The 20,498-nt window shown below is 55.0% G+C and overlaps 4 non-coding genes across 4 annotated transcripts; all 4 read right to left on the bottom strand.

Annotated features, from left to right (window-relative positions):
• Positions 1–5,589: 5,589 nt before the first annotated feature.
• On the bottom strand, positions 5,590–5,661 carry TRNAE-UUC (transfer RNA glutamic acid (anticodon UUC)). The gene has a single exon. It is a non-coding gene; the product is annotated as a tRNA-Glu (tRNA).
• A 457-nt stretch (positions 5,662–6,118) lies between these two features.
• TRNAC-GCA (transfer RNA cysteine (anticodon GCA)) lies at positions 6,119–6,190 on the bottom strand. The gene has a single exon. It is a non-coding gene; the product is annotated as a tRNA-Cys (tRNA).
• A 2,246-nt stretch (positions 6,191–8,436) lies between these two features.
• On the bottom strand, positions 8,437–8,509 carry TRNAA-AGC (transfer RNA alanine (anticodon AGC)). Its single transcript has one exon. It is a non-coding gene; the product is annotated as a tRNA-Ala (tRNA).
• Positions 8,510–13,901: 5,392 nt separating this feature from the next.
• TRNAI-AAU (transfer RNA isoleucine (anticodon AAU)) lies at positions 13,902–13,975 on the bottom strand. The gene has a single exon. It is a non-coding gene; the product is annotated as a tRNA-Ile (tRNA).
• Positions 13,976–20,498: the final 6,523 nt, after the last annotated feature.

Raw genomic sequence — 20,498 nt, 5'->3', positions numbered from 1 at the left:
CATGTTGGAGGGAAAAGAATGGCCCCTTCAAGCCGGAGTTGAACCGGCGACCTAAGGATCACTGGCCAAACACACACTACAGTCCTGCACTCTGCCAGCTGAGCTATTGAAGGGTGCACAAACAATGCTAGTTTATCCAGGTTGTTCCTTTTGCAAGTCTCAGGGCAACTTCTCCCCCAAGTAGATGACGTTGGTGAGGGGCAGAGGAGCACAGGGGTTGTCACAGGTACTTCACATGCAGACAGACCCCCTGAGTGAAACCTGAGCTAGATCCATCCATGTCTCAGCAAAAGGAAGAAAGTTGGGTTCTTCTCATGTGTCTTCTCTGTTCCAGAATCTCTAGGGGTGTGGCTCACTGAAACCTTTTGTTCCGGCCATAATGTTTTCCTTTATTTAAAATGAAGTTTGATCAACTAACATGAGACAGTTCAAATGCTTAATCATTTAATGATTTAAATTAAACTTTTCTCCCTAGCTGCAGCCCTAGCAAAATGGCTGGGGTGTGATTATGTCATTAGTGGCGAGTGTCCATTAGTAACCAAGAGTCCATGGAAAGGTTTGGGGAGGGCAGGGGCTCAGCAAAGGGGTGGGGTCTTGGGGAAGGGACGGGGTAGATCCTGGCTTGCCCTGACATTTAAAAGGTGACCTTGGGGGCATGTGGCACCCTGAGCAGCCTCTGATGTTCCCTGCGTGAGCCCCAGAACCAGCCCTGAGTGACGGGGGCAGAGGGGGAGCAGCTCACACATGCCAAGGGGCTGGCCAGGGGCAGGACATGAGCCTGCAAGGCAGCAGTGACATCACAAGGAACTTTTACAGCACCTCAGCTCATTGGCTGGGAAGCAGTGACCTCACAGAGGGTCCATGGCAACAGCCAGGTGGGACAGGCTGCAGGAATCTCAGAGACCCCCTGGCCTGGCTGCCTGGAATCTCCTTTGTGAGGTTTCCCCTTGAGGGCAGAAGGGATGGAGGGTCTTAGCTGGGAGTGTCTCTGTGGAGATTTCCCCTTTCCCCAGGCTGCAGTGGGAGGGGCTGGGGCAGGCAGGGTTACAGGAGGGGCTGGCACTGAACTGAAGAGAGATCTGGGAGAAGCAAGAGAAAAGGCAACAAACATCCAATGAGGATGGGATTTGAACCCATGCCTGCAGAGCACAGTGGATTAACAATCCAGCACCTTAACCACTCGGCCACCTCATCTGAGCTTTGGGGGGTTTGTTTCAACCTACCCCAAGCCAGCACTACCAGAAACCTTTGTGCCACTTGCTGGCTGGCCGAGGACACCCAGGGCTGGAAGGTTTTGGCTTTTCACAATGTTCCCCGGGCTGTTGTACAAAGCTCAGTGCTGGTAAGAAACCCAAACAACCCCTGGCTACATCTACCCTGCAGACTTCTTGCTCAAGAACTGTTTTGTGCAAGAGTTCTTGTGCAAAACGTCTTGTGCAAGAGCACGTCCACACTGCCATGTGCTTTTGGCCAAGAATGTCCGAGGCAGTGTTCACGCTCTCTTGTGCAAGAAATCTCTAATGGCCATTTTAGCCATAGGGGTTTCTTGCACACAAAAAAACTGTTGCCCGTTCATACTACCTTCTTGTGGAAGAACTCTTGCACAAGAGGGTTTATTCCTCATGGGGAGAGGAATAACTCTTGCCCAAGAAGCCCTCTTTTCCTACGTTTTGCTGTAAATGTAGTTGCTCAAGAACGTGCATGCAGTGTAGATGCTTGTCAAGTTTTTGCGCAAGAACGGCCATTCTTGAGCAAGAAGCCTGCAGCGTAGACATAGCCCCTGGGTGCCCAGAGAGGGGCTGTCTAGTCACAGTCTGGCTCGGCGCGCACTCTGCAATGGGAAGACGTCCAAGGAGCAGGCAGATGGCAGCAGCACACGGCTCTGGTGGGCCCAGCATCCAGAGGAGCGTTTCTGATATGAGTGTTTACTGACAGTGTCTGTCTCTCGTCTGATTTCACAGTGAGCTTCCCTCACATCCCCCTGCCGCAATTCCTTGACCTTGGCTCTGACTTGTTCTAGGATGCGGGGGTAGGAGGGAGGTGGCCTTTCTTTGTAAGACCTTTGGCCATTCGGCATAAATGTCCACATTCCTCCGCATGGACTGCAGGGCCTGCAGAGACTCCTCCTGGGACCACAGCTCCAAGAGGGTCTTTATCTGTGGCCCAGACCATGACAGTGCCTGGCGTTTGCTGCCCATTGCTTGATTTGATTCCCAGCCAATTGAAGGTGAGAAGGGAACAGGCAACCTCCTGGGGGAGATCTTATTTAACCCTGAACAACAGGCACAAGTGGATCCCACCCCCAAGGGCTCCCTCTCACCGCTTTTCGTGAGGAGCAGCTCAAACACCCTGTAGTGTGTATTCTCAGATTGCCCCTGTCCCACCTGGCTGTTGTCTTGGACCCTCTGTGAGGTCACTGCCTCCTAACCAATAAGCTGAGGTGCTGCACACGGTGCTTATGATGTCACTGCTGCCTTGCAGGGCTCATGTCCTGCTCCTGGCCAACCCTTTGGCATGTTTGAGCTGCTCCCCCTGTATCACTCCCACTCGCTCAGGGTACGTCTACACTACAGAAGTAAACAGGGTCTCAACCACTGCTTCCAATACAGCCAGCTGAAAGGGGAGAGCAGTCCTAGGTGTGGGCACACTCCTTCAGTTGTTTAGCCCTGCAAGATACTCAACTATTGATTTGTAAATACAGCTCATACTGGGCTGGGAAAGGAATCCGGGCTGTGGCTATGTAAATCCAGTTCAGCCAGTGCTATAGGCCTTATAGAGGATTGGTTGTGAGAATGGAATGTGGAGTATTGTAACTAATTTGGCTGTGGTGGGGTCACAAACCATTGTATCTCTAAGTGTAGGAATTGTAAAATATGACACCAGTGCTTGCAGGAGAGACACTGTCATTGAAAAAAGTCTGGGATGGACGAGCCTTCCCCTTCCAGACTCAAGTGGAGTGGACTCTGGGTGTGGGGGGAAGGAGCGTGAACCAGCAGGCCACATGTCCTCCAGCCATGAGCTATGAGACGGGTTCATTCTGCCTCTCCCTCCCCCACTACCCATTCTAAGGATAGACCTAAAACAGACTCCTTAAGGAATCTCTTTGTTATTTTGAAATAGTATTCCAGTGGGGGCTGGAATCTTTTGTCTAGCCTAGGTGGGGGGGCCAAGAGCTGAAATCACCAAGGAAACTGACAAAGAGCAGAAATCACTGGGTTTATCCCAGAGCCAGACCGATCCCGATCATAGAAGCAGCAGCTGGCAGGAGGAAGCAGCCAGCAGGGTGAACGGTAGGGGCAAGAGCAGGTAGTTGGTGGGTGGCCAGTAGGAACAGTGGCAGGTGGCCAGCAGGGTAGCTGGTGGGAGTAGCTGGCGGCAAGCCAGTAGGAGCAGTGGCGGGTGGCCAACGGAGTGGGTGAGATGCCTCCTATGCCCACTCCCTCCAAGAGTGGGAGGTGAACTCTGAAAATCACGCCTGAGCTCTTATCTGCCCTGAGCAAGGGCAGCAACTGGGAGTGGGGTACAGAGAAAGTTTGGGCACGTGAGTGGGACACGTACATTGCTGGACTTACATTACTGGCAAAGGACATTGCTCAAGCCACTTGAGCCGAGACTTATTTGTGGGTTGGTTCTGAACCCTGCTTGTGGTATTTTCCCAGGCGAATGCCACGTTACTTCTCACCCTCTTTCATTAAAAGTTTCTTTTCTACATTCAGACTCTGTGCTGGCGAATGGGGAAACATCGCCTCACTGAGGTACTCACGGGGGGGGGGGGGATTTCCCAGGCTGCTGGGTGGGGGCTCAAGCCAGTTTTGTGTGAGATGAATGAAGAGAAACCCCTAGACATCAAACCCAGGCCTGGCTGCTGCCAGCACTACCTGGCAGAAGGGTTACACTAGCAGGGGGAGTGACCAAAGCACAGGCCTCGCTATGAGCAGGCTTAGAACTTTTTCAGGGAAACCCTGTTGGATTTCTAGTCCAACACCTTGACCACTCAGCCATCACAGATGTGAAGACAGCAAAGCCCCAGGGCCAGGGGAACTGGCAGATAATCCCAATGCCCAGGCGTGATATCACCAGCCACACAAAATTCACACAGCAAACTGGGCTCTTGGAACAGGGGAAGTTTGGGGGCTCGTTGCTGGGCTGTGGGGTGAAGCATCAAACCAGACCCCTGCTGTGGGGCCTGTGAGTGTTGCTGAATGTGTGCCCCTGGAAACGGGAAACAAAAGGTCTGGGAGCCACACAGAGACCCTGCTGGGCTGAAGTCCCAACGACTACACTTTGTCTTTGCCTGTGGGCTTGGCTGTCTGCAGCCTGGGAACCTCCTGTCTCCTCAGACCACTGGTCTGGATGGAGCGTTACAGACGTCGGAATAATGGAATTGCTGTGTAGACGCTCCCATTGTTATTGCAGTATAATGGTCGTTATTGCCAAGGAACGCTGCCGTGTAGATGCAGCCTCAGAGAAATGCTGAGCAAGGGCTCCTGCAATGTCAGGGGAGTCATTGAAATGAGGTCACTTCTCTAGATATAAAAAGGAAGACATGTTAGGAGTGGGATTTGAACCCACGTTTCCAGTCAGAAACCAGAACACCCAACTGAGGGAAAGACATAACCTTGAGTTTGGCACCTTAGACCACTTGGCCATCATGACAAGTGTATAAAAATTTTCACCCGCAGTTTTCTTAAATGTGTGAGTTGCTCGTTGCTCAGGAGGCAAAGGGAGCACCTCTCTTTCCCCACCTAACAGCCGCTCTACAGCACAGCTGGGTATATTCCTACTCACCCTCACCTACCGTTGTGAGGTATTTTACAGGGAGCTGACAGGAAACAGAAGAGGGTAAACCGCTGGCCGACAGAACCGAGGCCTGGGATTGTCCTGTGCCAGGGAGTCTGTGTCAGTGCCCTTGGGGATCCTGAGCAGGGTTGGTACTTGGGGGTGGGGCCGTTCTGAAAGGCTGTAGGCACCCTTAGACCCTTTTGTCCTTCCCTGTCTCACCCCAGCGCTGAGCAACACTCAGTGTCGGTCTGAGCATCCGTCCTGCTCTGGGACGTGTCTTTGTGGCAGTAACCTGCCCAGGCGGCTCTCGCAGTGAGGCCCCTCCCTGGCAGCACCGAGCAGTGAGAGCTGAGTGAAGGGGGAGGCAGGACCAGGGGGAGAAGGCTCCATGACTGTGTCAGAGGGAGGCTCTGCTCTGGCCAGTGGGGAATCGTTGCCTCTCCGAGGGGCCAAGGCCTGGTGGGTCATTTCCCCAGGTTACTGAGTGGGGGCTGGAGCCAGTTCTGGGTTGTCTCCTTCAACAACCAAACTGAACCAATGGATCTTGTGCCGACCTGACACTGCGCTGGGCTAGTGCTGTGTGTGCCACAGAGCTTCCTGCAGGGCTGCCCACATGGGAGAGGGGAGGGGCAGTTTGAGTCACCCAGCTCTGCCCCTTCTGAAGGGCTTGTGAAAATGGCAGGTGCTGTCTTGGCAGTGAGGGAGAGGTGGGAAAGGGGCCCTGAGTGAACCTCTTGGGTCACAGCTGCTGTAACAATGAGGTAAGATGAATGAGTAGGCAGATGTCAAGTGAAAACTGAGGCTGGTTTCCCTGACTGGGAATTGAACCCAGGCCTCAGCAGTGAAAGTGCTGAATCCTAACCACTAGACCACCAGGGACACATGAACATGGCTCTTTCCTTACCTACACTAGCCTTTCACAGGCCACTTTCTGTCCCCTTCAGGACATGGGTCCATTTTCCATTGCCCAGAGGGGACAAGAACAGAAACCAAACAGAACATCAAAGCAGCCAGACGGGGCCATGCCAGCTGCCCAACTAGCCCAGGATCCTGTCTCACAACAGCAGCCAATCTCATTGCCCAGTGGGAATCCTCAGGACAGACATTTGTTAAGTGATCCCTCCCGTCACCCATTCCCAGCTTCTAGAATACACCAGCTCAGGACACCTGCCCTGTCCATCCTGGTGAAATGCCATTCATTGTGGCCACCAGGGCTTCCAAAGTTGAGTAGCTCTGCATTAAGGGTTCTTATTAATGTCAAGAACCTCAAGCAATGTAAAGCCAGAGTGTGATGGAACTGGAAAGGAAAATATTTCCATTAGAAGGAAATTTTCCAAGGGGGCAGTTGGGTTTGAACCAAGGACCACTTGATCTGCAGTCAAACACTCTACCACTGAGCTACACCCCCACAGAAATTGTCATCTGGAGCCAATGTTGGGAACTGGACAAGGAACAAGAGACAAGAGGCTTTTGTGTAACTCACATCCCAGGTGCCACCCTTGGGCTTGGTCTCGGTCTCCACACTGAGCAGGCGGGTGGCAGGGGTCTGATGCTGTCACAGCTGCAAGGCAAGTCACCCACCTGGCCCCTGAGCTCCATGTGGGCAGCAGCCAGACAGTGTGAGTGGAACAGAGGGTCGTGGGGGGCGGGGATTTGTATATTTTAGGAAGGGTCCTGAGTCCTGGCTCCCAGCCACGCACCTTGGCAGAAAGACCAGCGGCCCCTGCACAAAGCGCATTGTGGGAATAAGAGTTGGGGCGGCAGGAAAGGGGCTGGCCCCTCAGCACCAGAGAGCCGGTGGGAGAAGATGGGAGTGAATCCTGCTACCTCTCATGCGCAAAGGCAGCACTTTTCCAACGCAGCTAATTCTGCCCCACCTGCAACCTGCCGCCAGTGCTTCTGCCACTGTCTGGCCCAGGAGGGTTGGTGTCCAGCAGCTCTCTGCCCCAACGTGGCTGGCTTTTGGGGAGAGCAAGTAGGAAGTGGGGGCCGGGGTTGGGGGGGGGGGGCTACTGGAGCCACTTAGACCCCTGGCTGGCAAAAAGAAAAATTGGAAATTTCTCCCCTCATTGGGGAACGTGGGCATTGATCCCACTACCTCTCACATGCAAAGCAAGTGCTCTCCCACTTGAGCTAATTCCCCTGCTTTATGCACAATGGTCTTCTTGGAAGCTCTTCCCTTCTCCACAGAGACGTCGGCCTTCTAGGTCAGTTAGTCGTGGGAAAGGAGAAGGCTCCAAAAAGGCCTCAAGGGCAGATCTCAAGGAGACTCCCTGCAGCAAAGCCATGGGGGGGGGGGGGGGGTCTCTGAGATGGCCCCTGCCCTGCAGCCTGTCCCACCTGGCCATTGTCATGGACTCTCTGTGAGGTCATCACCTCCCAGCCTCCATTAGCCAATAAGCTGAGGGGCTGCAAAAGACCCTTGTGATGTCACTGCCACACCCACCCCTGCCCTCCAGGGCTAATGTCCTGCCCCAGGCAGCCCCTTTGCCTGGCTGAGCTGCTCCCAGGGGTGAAAGTGACACATTTCTTACAGGGCCTGTTCTATTGGGCACCACCCCTTGGGCTGGGCAGGAGGGAGGGGGAGGCTCAAGGCAGGAAGTGGGGGGAGGGGTTGTGATAGGACAGTACCTGTAAGAAATTAAAATGTGGAATGTGGGAGGCTCAAGGCAGGGATTTGGGGAGTGTGTGAGAGTGGGGGGGGGGCTCAGGGCAGGGGTGAGGATGTGGAAGGTAGAGAAGTCAGGGCACAGGATCTGGGAGAGGCTTGGGGCTGGGACTGTGTGTGTGTGTCGAGGGGATCCCTCTGCTCTGTGCTCCCTGAGGCCCTTTAACACACATGGACTGACCTGGGCGCAGGCCAATGAGGGGGGTTTCAGTGAAGCTACATGTAAATGGATCCCTCTAGCAATCCCTGCCAGCCACACGCACAGGGGGAGGGGACTTTAGCCAAGGAAGCAGAAGCAGCCAATCTGAGGGAGGTTTAGAAGCAAAGATGGGCTGCTGCCAGGATGGATGAGGGGATGTGACAGGGCACGAGCATGGCCAGGGGAGCAGAGAGGGCCCTGCTGCACCCAGAGACATGGCAAAGCCTGGGATTGAGCCAGGGACCTTTAAATGTTTCATCTAAGGCTCCGCACACTGAGCTGCCAACAAACCCGTCTGGCTCATTATTAACTGTCCAGGGTGTTTGGCAGCCGTGTCACAGCCTGAGTGTTGCTCAGCACTAGTAGGAGACAGGGAGGGACAAAATGGTCCTTTCAGAACAACCCCCAGCCCTAACCCCAAGGACCAGCCCTTCCCTCCATCCTTACTGGGGTCTGCTGGGAATTGCCTGGATGCCAGCCCACCCCAGTGTCAGCCTAAGGATTGACTGGTCTGTAAAAGCTGCATCCTGGAAATTAGGAAGCAGCTAAAGTGACTCTGGTGGGACTTGAACCCACAATCTTTGAATGTCTTGCTGGACTCACATTAACCACTACAGCTTAGAAGTCCAACATGCTTTCCATTGCACCCCAGAGCCTCATGGGCTGGTGAGTTGGATATCTCCACTCTCTGCTTTGCAGCATGGCAATTGCTGGGGGGTGTGTCTCTTTTGGGAGAGGAGGTAGGAAGAGGGAGGGGGCCATTGAAATTAAAGGAGAGAGCTGTAATTGGAGAATGTGGGCATCGATCCCACTGCCTCTCGCATGCTAAGCGAGCGCTCTACCACTTGAGCTAATTCCCCTGCCTGCAAAAGGCTTTACTGCCTCACCCACCTTGTTCCAGAGCCCACAACATCCCTGCGAGTGCTACTTGTGAGACTCACACCTGTGGGTCAGCTAGCTCGGAGGTTTAGGACGTGGTGCTCATATCACACTGACGCGTCTTAAGAGCAAGCCCCTTATTTCAAGCTATAACAGGCTCGCTATTCTGACGTCCCTGCATGCGGATTTATTTCGAAGTGCTGTGTAGCCAGCCCCAAATTACAAAATAAGCTATTTCAAAATACAGGCAGTCCCCGAGTTACGCGGATCCAACTTATGTCGGATCCGCAGTTACGAACGGGGCCCTTCCTCTCCCTGGTCTCCAGCAGACCAGGGAGAGGAAGCAAAGCGGCGGAACACGCGGCCAGCTGACAGCCCAGCAGATGCAGAGCAGAGCAGAGCAGATGCGTCTGGGCTGTCTGCTGGCCGCGTGTTCCGCGGCTTTGCTCTGCTCTGCTCTGCTCCCCCTCCCCCCGGTCTGCAGACCAGGGGGACGGGGAGCCAAGCAGAGCAAAGCCACGGAGCCCAAGGGCAGCAGGATAGCCAGAGCGCGTCTGGGCTGTCCTGCTGCCCCCGTGCTCCGCGGCTTTGCTCCGGACGCCTGTGGTACAGCAGCTGGGGCGCTGCCGGTTGGTCCCGTAGCGCCGCTCTGGGCGCCACTGGACCAACCCAGCAGCACCCCAGCTGCTCTGCCCCAGGTGTCCCCAAGTCAGCAGCTGCTGAAAATGACCAGTGGCTGACTACAGGAAGCCCCTGCTCCGGGCTTCCTGGAATCAGCCGCTGATCAGTTTCAGCAGCAGCTGACTTGGGGATGCCTGGGGTTCTTACCTTGAATCTGTATGTAAGTCAGAACTGGCATCCAGATTCAGCCACTGTTGAAACTGATCAGTTTCAGCAGCAGCTGAATCTGGACGTCAGTTCCGACTTACATACAGATTCAACTTAAGAACAAACCTACAGTCCCTATCTTGTACGTAACCCGGGGACTGCCTGTAGGCGCATTGATTATTTTGAACTATGGGATGCACCCCTAGTGAGTTAGAGCTGAACTCTGCCTCCAGCTCCCTGCTCCACCCACCCACTTACCTACTGACTCCCTCGCTGCCATGGGGCTGTTTGCACTGGCCTCTTCTCTCTGTAGCCAGGCTTCAGCCAGGACTGAGACTCAGGCAGGAGAATGTGACCCGGCTCCCTGCACCTGGGCCCTGCATTTCTCATCCCTTCAGAGACACTTGCTAGTGGAGGAATAAATCACAGTCACATGAGTGTAGATTATGAAACTTTGTAGCTGTTGTTGCCTTGGAAACTCCCCACAGACCTTCCCCTGGGGGCCCTGGGCAGCCGCTCACACTGCACAGCTCACTTCGAGGTGAGGGTGATGTGTAGACGTGACCGTCCTGTTGAGGGCCAGCCTGCTGGGGGGAGGCACTGGCCACTTCATTTCCTCGTGTCTCTCAGGCTGTGTTTACACTGCAGGGCTACGTCTACACTGCAGGCTTTTTGTGCAAGAGCAACTGTTGTTGTGTAAAAACTTGTAGAGCGTCTACACTGAAGGCACATTTTTGCGCAAGTAAATTTATAGTGCAGCATCAGACAACAGGGCTTCTTGCACAGAAGTTATTGCTCTCCCCACGAGTAATAAGCCCTCTTGTGCAAGAACTCGCCCACAAGGAGGCAGTGTGGACGGGCAACGGGTTTCTTGCTCAAGAAAGCCAAATATCTAAAATGCCTGTCAGAGCTTTCCTGCGCAGGAGACCGTCCACACTGCCATGGCTGCTTTTACAGAAAAGCACTTCTCTTGTGCAACAGCACATGGCAGTGTGGACACACTGTTGGGCAAGACCTTTTGCACAAAACAGGGTAGATGTAGCCAGGGGGTGTTTGGGTTTGTTACGAGCACTGAGCTTTGTACAACAGCCCAGGGAACATTGTGAAAAGCCAAAACCATCCCACCCTGGGTGTCCCTGGCCAGTCAGCAAGTGGCAGAAAGGTTCCCTGAAGTGCTGACTTCAGGTGATTTGAAGCAAATTGTAACAGCTTAGATGAGGTGGCCGAGTGGTTAAGGTGATGGACTGCTAATCCATTGTGCTCTGCACGCAGGGGTTCAAATCCCATTCTCATCGGGTGTTTGCAGCCCTTCCTCTTGCCTCCCTCAGAGGTTCAGTGCCAGCCTCTCCTGCAACCCTGCCTGCTCCACAGAGACACTCCCAGCTGGGACCCTCAATCCCTTCTGCCCTTAAGGGGAAACCTCACAAAGGAGGCTCCAGGCAGCCAGGCCATGGGGGTCTCTGAGATGCCCCAGCCCTGCAGCCTGTCCCACCTGGCTGTTGCCATGGTCCCTCTGTGAGGTCACTGCCTCCCAACCAATGAGCTGAGGTGCTGCAAAAGTTTCTTGTGATGTTACTGCTGCCTTGCAGGCTCATGTCCTGCCCCTGGCCAGCCCCTTGGCATGTGTGAGCTGCTCTCCCTGCCTCCGTCACTCAGGGCTGGTTCTAGGGCTCATGCAGGGAACATCAGAGGCTGCTCAGGGGGCCACATTGCTAGGCCAGGGGCCCTCCTGTGGGGCTGTGAGTGTTGCTGTCCCTGCTGTACAGACACGGCCATAGAGCCTCAGGAGGCTGCAGCGGTGGGAGACACTTCCCTGGTTTCGGGAGGGAGACGAGATGTCAAGTCCCATGACTTGGAGCCAGCTACCGATACCCATGGAAAGCTGATTTTCAGAGGGGTGTGATCAGCCCTTCCTGTGTATCTGGCTTCTTCAAAGGGGCTTAATCAGGAGCTAAAGTTGAAGAAGGGACAGTTAGAAGGTGAATTTCTGTCTCTGGCACTGTCCCACCTGACAAAGAATTTACATTCCTCTGCTTTCTGAGACAGTTGGCAAGGATGCTCCACAGTGGCTCTCTCTCTCTCCCTCTCTGCAGAAGTTGTTCAGACCCCTCACTAGCCAATGCTGGTGTTAGGTGCAGTTCTGAGTACTAAAACCCCAGATGTACAAAGTCAGAATGAAGGGATGCATTTTGCTCTAGGAGTGACAGCCGGAGGGAGGTAACTGTAGCAGAGCAGGGTCTTTCTGGAGAAAAAGCGGAGCCTGAGGATGAGAAGGCCCATGAGAGGCAGAGACTCCAGAGCGGGGGGGCTAGTTATTTGGTCTGGCAAACTGGCATGGCCCAGTCTGGCTGCTTTGATGTTCTATTTGGCTGTTCTTGTCCCCTCTGGGAAAGGGAGAATGAACCCTCCCCCCCATCCTGAAGTGGACATTAAATGGCCTGTGAAAGGCTAGTGTAGGTGAACAAGGAGACATGTTTTATGTGTACCTGATGGTCTAGTGGTTAGGATCCAGCACGTTCACTGCTGTGGCCTGGGTTTGATTCCCAGTCAGGGAAGCCCCCAGCAATTTTTACCAAACAACTCCTGTGACAGTCCGGGCCGTGTCTGGGCACAGCTGAGGGCGTCCGCTCAGGGCGAATTGCTTGAATCCGGGACTTCTTACAGCCCCCGATTTGTGACCTTTCCACACAGGCCACAAACCAGTCCCACAGAGCGCTTCAGCAGCCTGCCTGAAGCCTCCCGAGCAAAACCCCTCCGACACCCCAGCAATATCTGTGCCCCAGATGGCCCCGGGCCTATACACAGGTGGGGGGTCCTAGCACCCAATCCCACCTACCCCGAACAAGTTCTGTCCGGTTCCAAGAAACCAGCCACAGATCCCTGGTCAATTTACCCTCTGGACCTTGCCCACAAATCACGCTGGGCCAATCCTTTAGAATCTATATCTAAAGGTTTATTATTACAAGAAAGAAAAGCCTGAGAGTAAGGTTATTAAAGTACAGTACGTTACATGCACCGAATCTCCCAGTTCTCGATGCAGGCTCTAGCAGAGATGTTGCAGCTGCTGGTTTAAAAGTCCTTATTGCACATCCTACGATCAGGATGGGTCCACAGGTCTTCCGGGCTCTTCAGTCCCTGCAGTGCTGCCTCTGGGATGAAGTGCTGAGCTGAGAACCAAAATGGCCTCGACCACATGGCCTCTTTATACCCCCTTCCTGGCCTCTTCTGGTCTCAGCCGGTCACCTGGTCCTCAGCCTCTCTCTGCTGGCAGCCCTTGGGTCTCCGCCCTCCTGCTTTAGGTGTGTCTTTGGGCCATCAAGGGCCATTGTTCCACAGGGCTTTGCTACTCAGCCTGTCCATAGCAATGCTTAACCACATTCACAGAAATATTCAGCTTCCACACAGATTACAGATTCCTACCTACACACACAGACATTATACATTCACATAAATAGCGTACATAAGATCAACAAACAATTCAATCCCCATTCAATCCCCCCATACCAATTTCTGGGGCCAACACCCCCACCCAGGGGTGCAGCAGCGATCTGGCTGCTTCCCTCCAATTCAGCAACGTGACAACTCCATAGTCAACTTTCATGGTCTTAGTCAACTTTCTTGCCACATGTTACAGCAGCTGTGACCCAAGAGGTTAACTCAGGGCCCCTTTCCCACCTCTCCCTCACTGATAAAAAAAGGGTCTAATGGTGCCAGCAGCCTTTCAGAACATCCCCCAGCCCTTCCCTCCCCCTTGGCTGGGCACTGCCTGGGCTCAGGCCTCCCCGGTGCCAGCCTAAGGGCTCTGGAGAGGACAGGGCAGCTCCAGGGGCGGAGTCCTTTTTTCTGCAGTAGTGCAAACCCAGCCCCTTGGTTCCAACTAACGATACTCCTCATTTTTTGCCCTCTGTATCTCCCCCCCAACACACCCCCTTTCCCACTTTCCTCTCCTCCCCCTCCCCCTGCTGGTAACACAAACAGGACTTTTCCCTGTTGAAAGAACAAACTCTCTGGTTTTTATGTGGGGAATGTAGAACTGGGGAGGGGCTGGGGAAAGACCCTGGGAGGGGGAGGAGGCTGGGAGGAAGGGCTAAGGCTGGCACCTTCCTCTGGTGGTCCCACTGCCTCATGTCAGGGGCCTCAGCAGCGCTGGGGGGTGGCTCCAGGGGGAGAAGCTGGTTCAGGGGAACTTGAGCTGCTGGGCCACTGAAGAAGGCCCCCAGCAGCAGCCTCTGTGCAGGGCTCACACGCTCCAGGCCTCCTGGTCATATTGAGTCTCCCCGTGTGGCTTGGGCTCCAGAGCCTGCCCCCCAGCTGGTGCCTTGAGGTAGCCACTGCAGCAGCAGGAATTTGGGCATCAGGTCCCCTGCTTTTGGGGATAGGAAGCCAGGCCCAGGCCCTTTTAGCCACTGGGGCTGTGCAGGCTGGAGCCTCCCACTACCAGATCTCTGCCCTGCTTCCTGCAAAGCTCACATTTTTGCTTCTTTCTGCTTCCCTGTCCATAGCAGGCAGGTAAAGGAAGGGAAGTTACCAAACCAAACACCACTGCGGCCAGCATGGGGCTTGAACCCATGACCTTGGCATTATTAGCACCACACTCTAACCAACTGAGCTAGCCGGCCTACAAAAGTACATTTCACCAGTGGCCCTTTCAAGAAAGGTGCCTCAGGCAGCTGCAGGGCTGTCTCTACAGCTGCCAATGGCTCTTCTCTGACAGGGCCACTGGCGACTCACTGTGACATGCGCTGGCTAGTGCAGCTGGTTTGAGGGTTGGTCAAGGTGGCTGGCGGCCGGCAGACCCAGGGCAAAGAGAAGTCGGAATCTCTTGCTGCCAGCACCTTGCCTCCCAGCTTCTTCCCTGCCAGCAGCAGCTGCAGCCCCTTTCGGCCACTGGGTCAGCCCGGGAAGGGGGGCAGGAATGGGGCCTCAGATTCCAGGGTTCTGAGTTCTGAGCACTGCCCATGACACCAACCACCCCTCAATCAACTGGGCCAAACTGGTGCCCAGTTCATGCCCACTAGGACCTGCTTTACTTGGTTTCTTTCCACCCAGAGCCCCCTTCTTCTCCTGGGCTGTGAGGAACATCCCTGGGATACTCTCATATCCCAGCACAGGGCCATCTCTCCAGTGACAGGAGACGGGGCTGGGCTTCTGACCTTCTCCTCTGACACCTCCCGTCAGTCAGCTCCATCACTCAGTGCGTGCCAGGGACCTGAGTGATTGTGCCCTTGAGTGGCATTCTTAGCCAGCCAATCAGCTTTGTGAGGAGGTTCATGGAGGCGGGGCAAAGAGCTCTCTTGTTAGGCCAGCAAGGAAGCAGCCAAGGCCCCACCCCCAGGGAGCCGGCTGGAGACCATGTGGAGGGAGAAGCTGCCTCTCCCCTGTGTAGCAGGCACTTTCCCAGGGGGCAACTCCCAGGGGGAGAGGAATAGCTGTTGCTCAAGAAGCCCTGTTTTCTGATGCAGTGTAGATGCTCTGCAAGTTTTTGAACAGCTGCTCTTGTGCAAAAAGCCTGCAGTGTATACGTATCCCTGCAGTGTAGACGCAGCCTGAGAGAGACGAGGAAAGGAAGTGGCCAGAGCATCCCCCCTGCAGTCTAGTACACAACAGGGTGGGTGTGTCTACACAGCACCCTCAGATCACAGTAAGCTGTGCAGTGTGACCGGCTGCCCGGGACCCCAGGGGAAGGTCTGTGGGGAGTTTCCAAGGCAACAACAACTACAAAGTTTCATAATCTACACTCATGTGAGTCAAGAGACAGTGAGGTGGAGACTTGTAGCTGACCTATGCTCCACTTGGAGTACAAACGTTTAAGAAGAAGAAATCTGCAGAAGAGAAGAGTGAGGGGGAATTCGATAGCAGCCTTCAACTTCCTGAAGGGAAGATCCAAAGAGGATGGAGAGAGGCTGTTCTCAGTAGTGACAGATGGCAGAACAAGGAGCAATGGTCTCAAGTTGCAGTGGGGGAGGTCTAGGATGGATATTAGGAAAAATTATTACCTTAGGAGGGAGGTGAAGCACTGGGATGGGTTCCCTAGGGAGATGGTGGAATCTCCATCCCTAGAGATTTTTAAGTCTTGGCTTGACAAAACCCTGGCTAGGAAGATTTAACTGGGGTTGGTCCTGCTTTCGGCAGGTAGCTGGACTCAATGATCTCCTGAGGTCACTTCCGGCCCTATGAGTCTATGGTTCTAAAAGCTGAATTAAGCTACTTCGACTTCAGCTAGGCATTAATGCAATTAAAAAGTCCTGAAGCCTCCTACTTTCTGTCTCACTCAGGCCTCTCCCAGCAAAAGAACCTACGTCCCTGCAGCTTCACAGCCAGCCCAGGGCAATCTGTGAAGAGATTCGCTTTCTCCTCAACAACCCCTCCCCGACTGCAGACTCCACTGGGTTTGGCTCATTCACTTCCTGACAATTGTCACAGCCTAGGCCCAGATCCTGCCAAGACTTTGGCGTCAAAGTAACTTCACCTGCTTGGGTCCCTTTGACACGAGCAGGAGGTTCAGAGTTTGCGAACTCCTGGCTCTACCTGTGAGCCGTGGGGTCTGTGTGCTCAGCGTCTCTGCAGAGAGCAACACGGAGCTGGGTGCCTTTCTGTCTGTGTGTTGGCCATTTTGTGCTCTGTCAGTGCAATTACAAAGTGGCTTTTGGGACAAATAAGGTTCAATTAATCCACCTGAGTTTCTGGGACAGGAAGTGGGCACCATTCTCATCCCATAATTCAACAGAAGCTTCATCAAATTAGGAACCAAATGTCCATCAACGGTCTCTTTCTATGGCCTCAGATGCTTCGCTCACTCTCCCCTCCCCAATCCCTTCTAGGTACCTGTGAACTGCCTCAGAGTCTCTGACAGCGCAGTGGTTTTCTGGGAGAAACCCCTGACTTGTTCTTCCAGTTCAGTGTGGGTACGTCCAGACTACATGCCTCCGTCGACGGAGGCATGTAGATTAGCCAGATAGGCAGAGGGAAATGAAGCCGCGATTAAAATAATCGCGGCTTCATTTAAATTTAAATGGCTGCCCCGCTCTGCTGATCAGCTGTTTGTCGGCAGATCGGGGCAGTCTGGACGTTCCCCTGTCGCCAGAAAACCCTTTTGTCGACCGCCCCGTTATGCCTCATCCCACGAGGCATAACGGGGCGGTCGACAAAAGGGTTTTCTGGCGACAGGGGAACGTCCAGACTGCCCCGATCTGCCGACAAACAGCTGATCGGCAGAGCGGGGCAGCCATTTAAATTTAAATGAAGCCGCGATTATTTTAATCGCGGCTTCATTTCCCTCTGCCTATCTGGCTAATCTACATGCCTCCGTCGACGGAGGCATGTAGTCTGGACGTACCCTGTCAGTCTGGAGCCTCCCAGTCTCCTCGTCCAGCTTCTCCAGCTGGGCCAGCAGGAGTCACTCTTGTTCCTCCAGGTACTGCCGCAGCTGCTGAAACTCAGCCACAATCTTCTGCCTCTCGGCTTGTGTCTGTTTCTGTGTGAAAACAGGGAAAGGGCTGGTCAGGGGCATGGATGGAGCCCGGGGCCCTTTCATGGGGAGCTGAGTGCACAGCAGGGAGAACTTGGCAAACCCACAGATTTCTGACACTTGACTCCACCCTATGGGTACTAAGCTGAGGCTGCAGCAGGACACCTGTGAGGGTGGGGACTGGAGGGGGCGGCACCTCCACGCAGAGTGATGTAGGTGGGGATGGTCTGACAGAGGCAGGGACAGGCCCACGGAGGCCGACCAATGCAGGTGGGGGAGGCCCGGCAGGCAGGCGTGGGCATGTCCTGTGCTCTGGGGATGGGTCTGTGACTCCCTTAATTAAGCAGGTTGATTTCTGTTCAGGGTGGCTGAGGTTTGCCCCAGCACTGCCCTGCAGTGGGCAGGTACCCACTGCCCCAGTGCCTGGTGCAGCTCCTGGCAGCAGTGCATCCTGGGAGATTCCCACAGACTGCCTGGCACAGGTCAGAGTCGTACTGGGCAGCTCCAGCCTGCGGGTAGTTTTGCTCCAACCCAGTCTGATCCCAGTGGTGTCTGGCGTGGCCCTGCGCTGCCTGGAGCCCTGCTGTGGGTGAACTCAAAGTTCTTGGGTCCCACACAGTGTTCAACCCAGCGATCTCCTCGAGTGCCGGCCACAGCATCTGAGTTTAAGCCCTCCTGGAGCAGCCCAGGAGTTCAACATCTCAGTGGGAAACCGCCTCGCTCTGCTGGGCATCTTTCTCACCTAACCAACACGTTTCAGCCCTGGGGCTAAGGTGGCAGCATGGCTTAGTGGTTAGGATCATGAACTGTGTCTGGAGAAACAGAGGCTCTAAACAGACCTCATCTGCTAACTGCCTAGCTGATTCACTGTCTCTTCTCTTTCCCCCCCTCCCCTTGTGCCTCAATTTCCTTCCCAACTTTTGTCTATCTAGGGTGTAAACTGCTGAGGGCAGGGATTGTCCCTGGTTGTGTTTTGTGCAGAGCCCGGATCTCACATGGCGACTGTGATGCAAATAAAAGTAATAACATTAAATTCTAGTCATCAAATCTGTAATAACAACAGCAGCTTGTAACTCCCCTTTTCCTGTCTGAAGGCAGCACATTCCCAGAGGCCAGCCTGCTGCTGATCCATACCCCTCCCATGCGGTAATGGGCCCTCATTTCTCCCGGGGGGGGGGGGGTAGGTTTAGAAGGATTCCGCTGAGCATCTCAGAGAAGTTTCTCACATCCAGTGTCTTTAAAGACTTGGAATTTGGCCTCTGTTGCCCCTTGGCCGGAGCATTTCTTTTGTCACAGCCTCTCCCGGGCCAGGCAGGCTTCAGCTGGTTGCTGAGTCACACTGGGGCAGAGAACAGTCAGGGAAATTAGCCAGATGGGCAGCACCGTGTGCACTTGGTGCACCCAGGACTCTCTGCAGACCACACAGATGGGGCTTGATCCTCCTCACAGAACAGCTTCAGCGCTGCCTGTTGCTCCCTGCACACCCCACACCTGCCTGCTTCCTTCATTACCTGCAAACTGAGCTGTTTGACGAGTTCCACCATGTTCACCAGCTGCCTGTTGGGCCCGAGGGGTCCCTGCTGCACAGGGGCCCTGCACAGTGGACAGCGGTTAGCTGGGCTGGGTCCCTTCTTGCACCGGCTGTGGCAGGCGTGGCAGAAATTGTGCCCACAGGCTGTGATCACCGGGTCCGTGAAATACTCCAGGCAGACAGGACAAGTCACTTCCATTCTGAGACTTTCCACTGTGCTCGCTGCAGCCATGGCTCCCTCTGGGCTGGGAAAGAGGATCAGTTTCAATTTCCTGAGCTCAGGCTCTATCTGCCTCCAGCAACAACCGGCTGTTCCCTTCCCTGGAGCTGACTCAGGCTGTTTCCTGGAAGGGGAAGAGCCAGCAGGAGACATCCCAGCCCTGGAGGCTTTGGTGATCAATGTCCCACACTCTGGCTCTGGCACCTGCCCCTGGGCTGGTGTGGCAAATCTCTGGGGTGTCACATGTTCCCCAGAATCCACCAGCAGAGGTGGATGAGAGTGCCGCTGGGTCCCGGGCAGCACTGCAGGGCACTGGGCAGCAAAATTTCACAGGGCTCCCCCTTTGACACAGTGCATGCGCCGTGGTGCCAAGGCGCATGCGCGGGGCCTCGGGAAGCACGGGGCCCAGGGCAGCCGCCCCGCTCGCCCTGCCCTAAATCCGCTGCTGTCCATCAGGCTGTGCTGCTCAGCTCCCAGAACTGTGCCTATAAGGAGCAAGAGTGAAGCTTGTACAGAATTCATTGTGTTTGATGTGTGATGTCGACAGATAAAGTAACAGTTGTGTATTTATATGGATCTCGTTACACGCTCACAGTTGCAGTTTTACCATGTTCAATTTTCACAGCAGTGGGAAAAGATAGGGGGAGGGGCAGGCAATATATGGCTCAGACAGTTACTATTCAGTGACAGACACTGAGATTCAAGGAGTAAACTCTTTATTATTAAACCACAAATTGTCAATGTGACTCTCAAAACAGACTAATTCAAGTCCTTGAACTCTAAGAAGTTCTCAAGCAGCCTCAGTTCTTTCTGGGCCTGTGTAGAACTTTCAGTTCCTATGAATGGAAAGATTTTCCCCCTCGGTTTGTGAGTGGACAGTGAAATCGAGGTTCGCTGGCATCTAAGGATAAAGGTCTGCTCCCTCCAAGCCCAGTGACTCCCAATTCTCAGGCCAAACACTTATTCCAGCTGGAATCCATGTTTCAGGGGCCCGATTCTGACGTGCGCTCAGGCTGCTCTGGCTCGTTCTAAAGGAGCCTCAGTGTCCATAGCGCTGCCGATATTAATGACTTTACGGGTCCCGCACAGGAGCGGCCAGGCCGGGTCAGACAAAGGCCCCCCAGCCCCGTGCCCAGTGCGGGTGCCCCAGGGGGAGGGAACAGAGCAGGGATCCCCAGTGCCCTGCCCCGTTCCCCGCGTCCTGCAAACAGAGCCCAGAGGCGTTTCAGTGCCGCTTTGCAGGATATCGGGGCGTCTGTCAAAGCCCCGGGGGATGAGGTGGGAGGTTTGGAGGGGGGGCTGTGAGGGGCTTGCAAGGGGGCTGCGGGGGGATTGTCACGGTCGCACGGGGGCCCCCCCGCAGGTGACACGTTCCGGGGCCCGAGCCCGGTTGAGTCCCGCACTCCCGCCCCACTGGCCCGAGAGGCGGGTCCGTGTCTCGCGCTGGAGGGGGGCAGGCGGCAGCAGGCGGGTCACTGGGCTCCGCGCTCTCATTGGTTCGTGGAGCCCCGGCCCCGCCCTCGGCGTCTCTGGGCAGCCGCGTCACTCCCGGCCTGACAGCGGGGCCAGAGGAATCCCCGTCAGAGCAAGGGGCGGGGCAATGTACGTCATTGATGATGCGGCCACGGGGGCGGGAAATTGTGCATCACTGGAGCGTGACAGCTCGGGGAACCCCTGTCAATCGGAGCGACAGCAAGGGGCGGAGCAAGCAACGTCACAGTGGGGGGCGGGGTCCGTTGGATTCCTGCTGCGGCCAGTGGCTACTACTAGGAGTGCTGGGTGCGCCGGGATGTCGAGGAGGCGGGGGGAGGGGCGGGGGTTGCACGGCGCTGCCAGGTGTCAGGCTGCGAGGAGGAAATCGGACCCGTGGGAAAGGGCGGCCCAAAGCGCATCGCCCCAGCCCGGCTCCCAGCAGCGGAAGCA

Source organism: Pelodiscus sinensis, chromosome 28 (genome assembly GCF_052426305.1).
Source record: "Pelodiscus sinensis isolate ZL-2025 chromosome 28, ASM5242630v1, whole genome shotgun sequence".
NCBI classification, from domain to species: domain Eukaryota; kingdom Metazoa; phylum Chordata; order Testudines; family Trionychidae; genus Pelodiscus; species Pelodiscus sinensis.
This window is presented reverse-complemented; position numbering and strand designations above follow the sequence as displayed.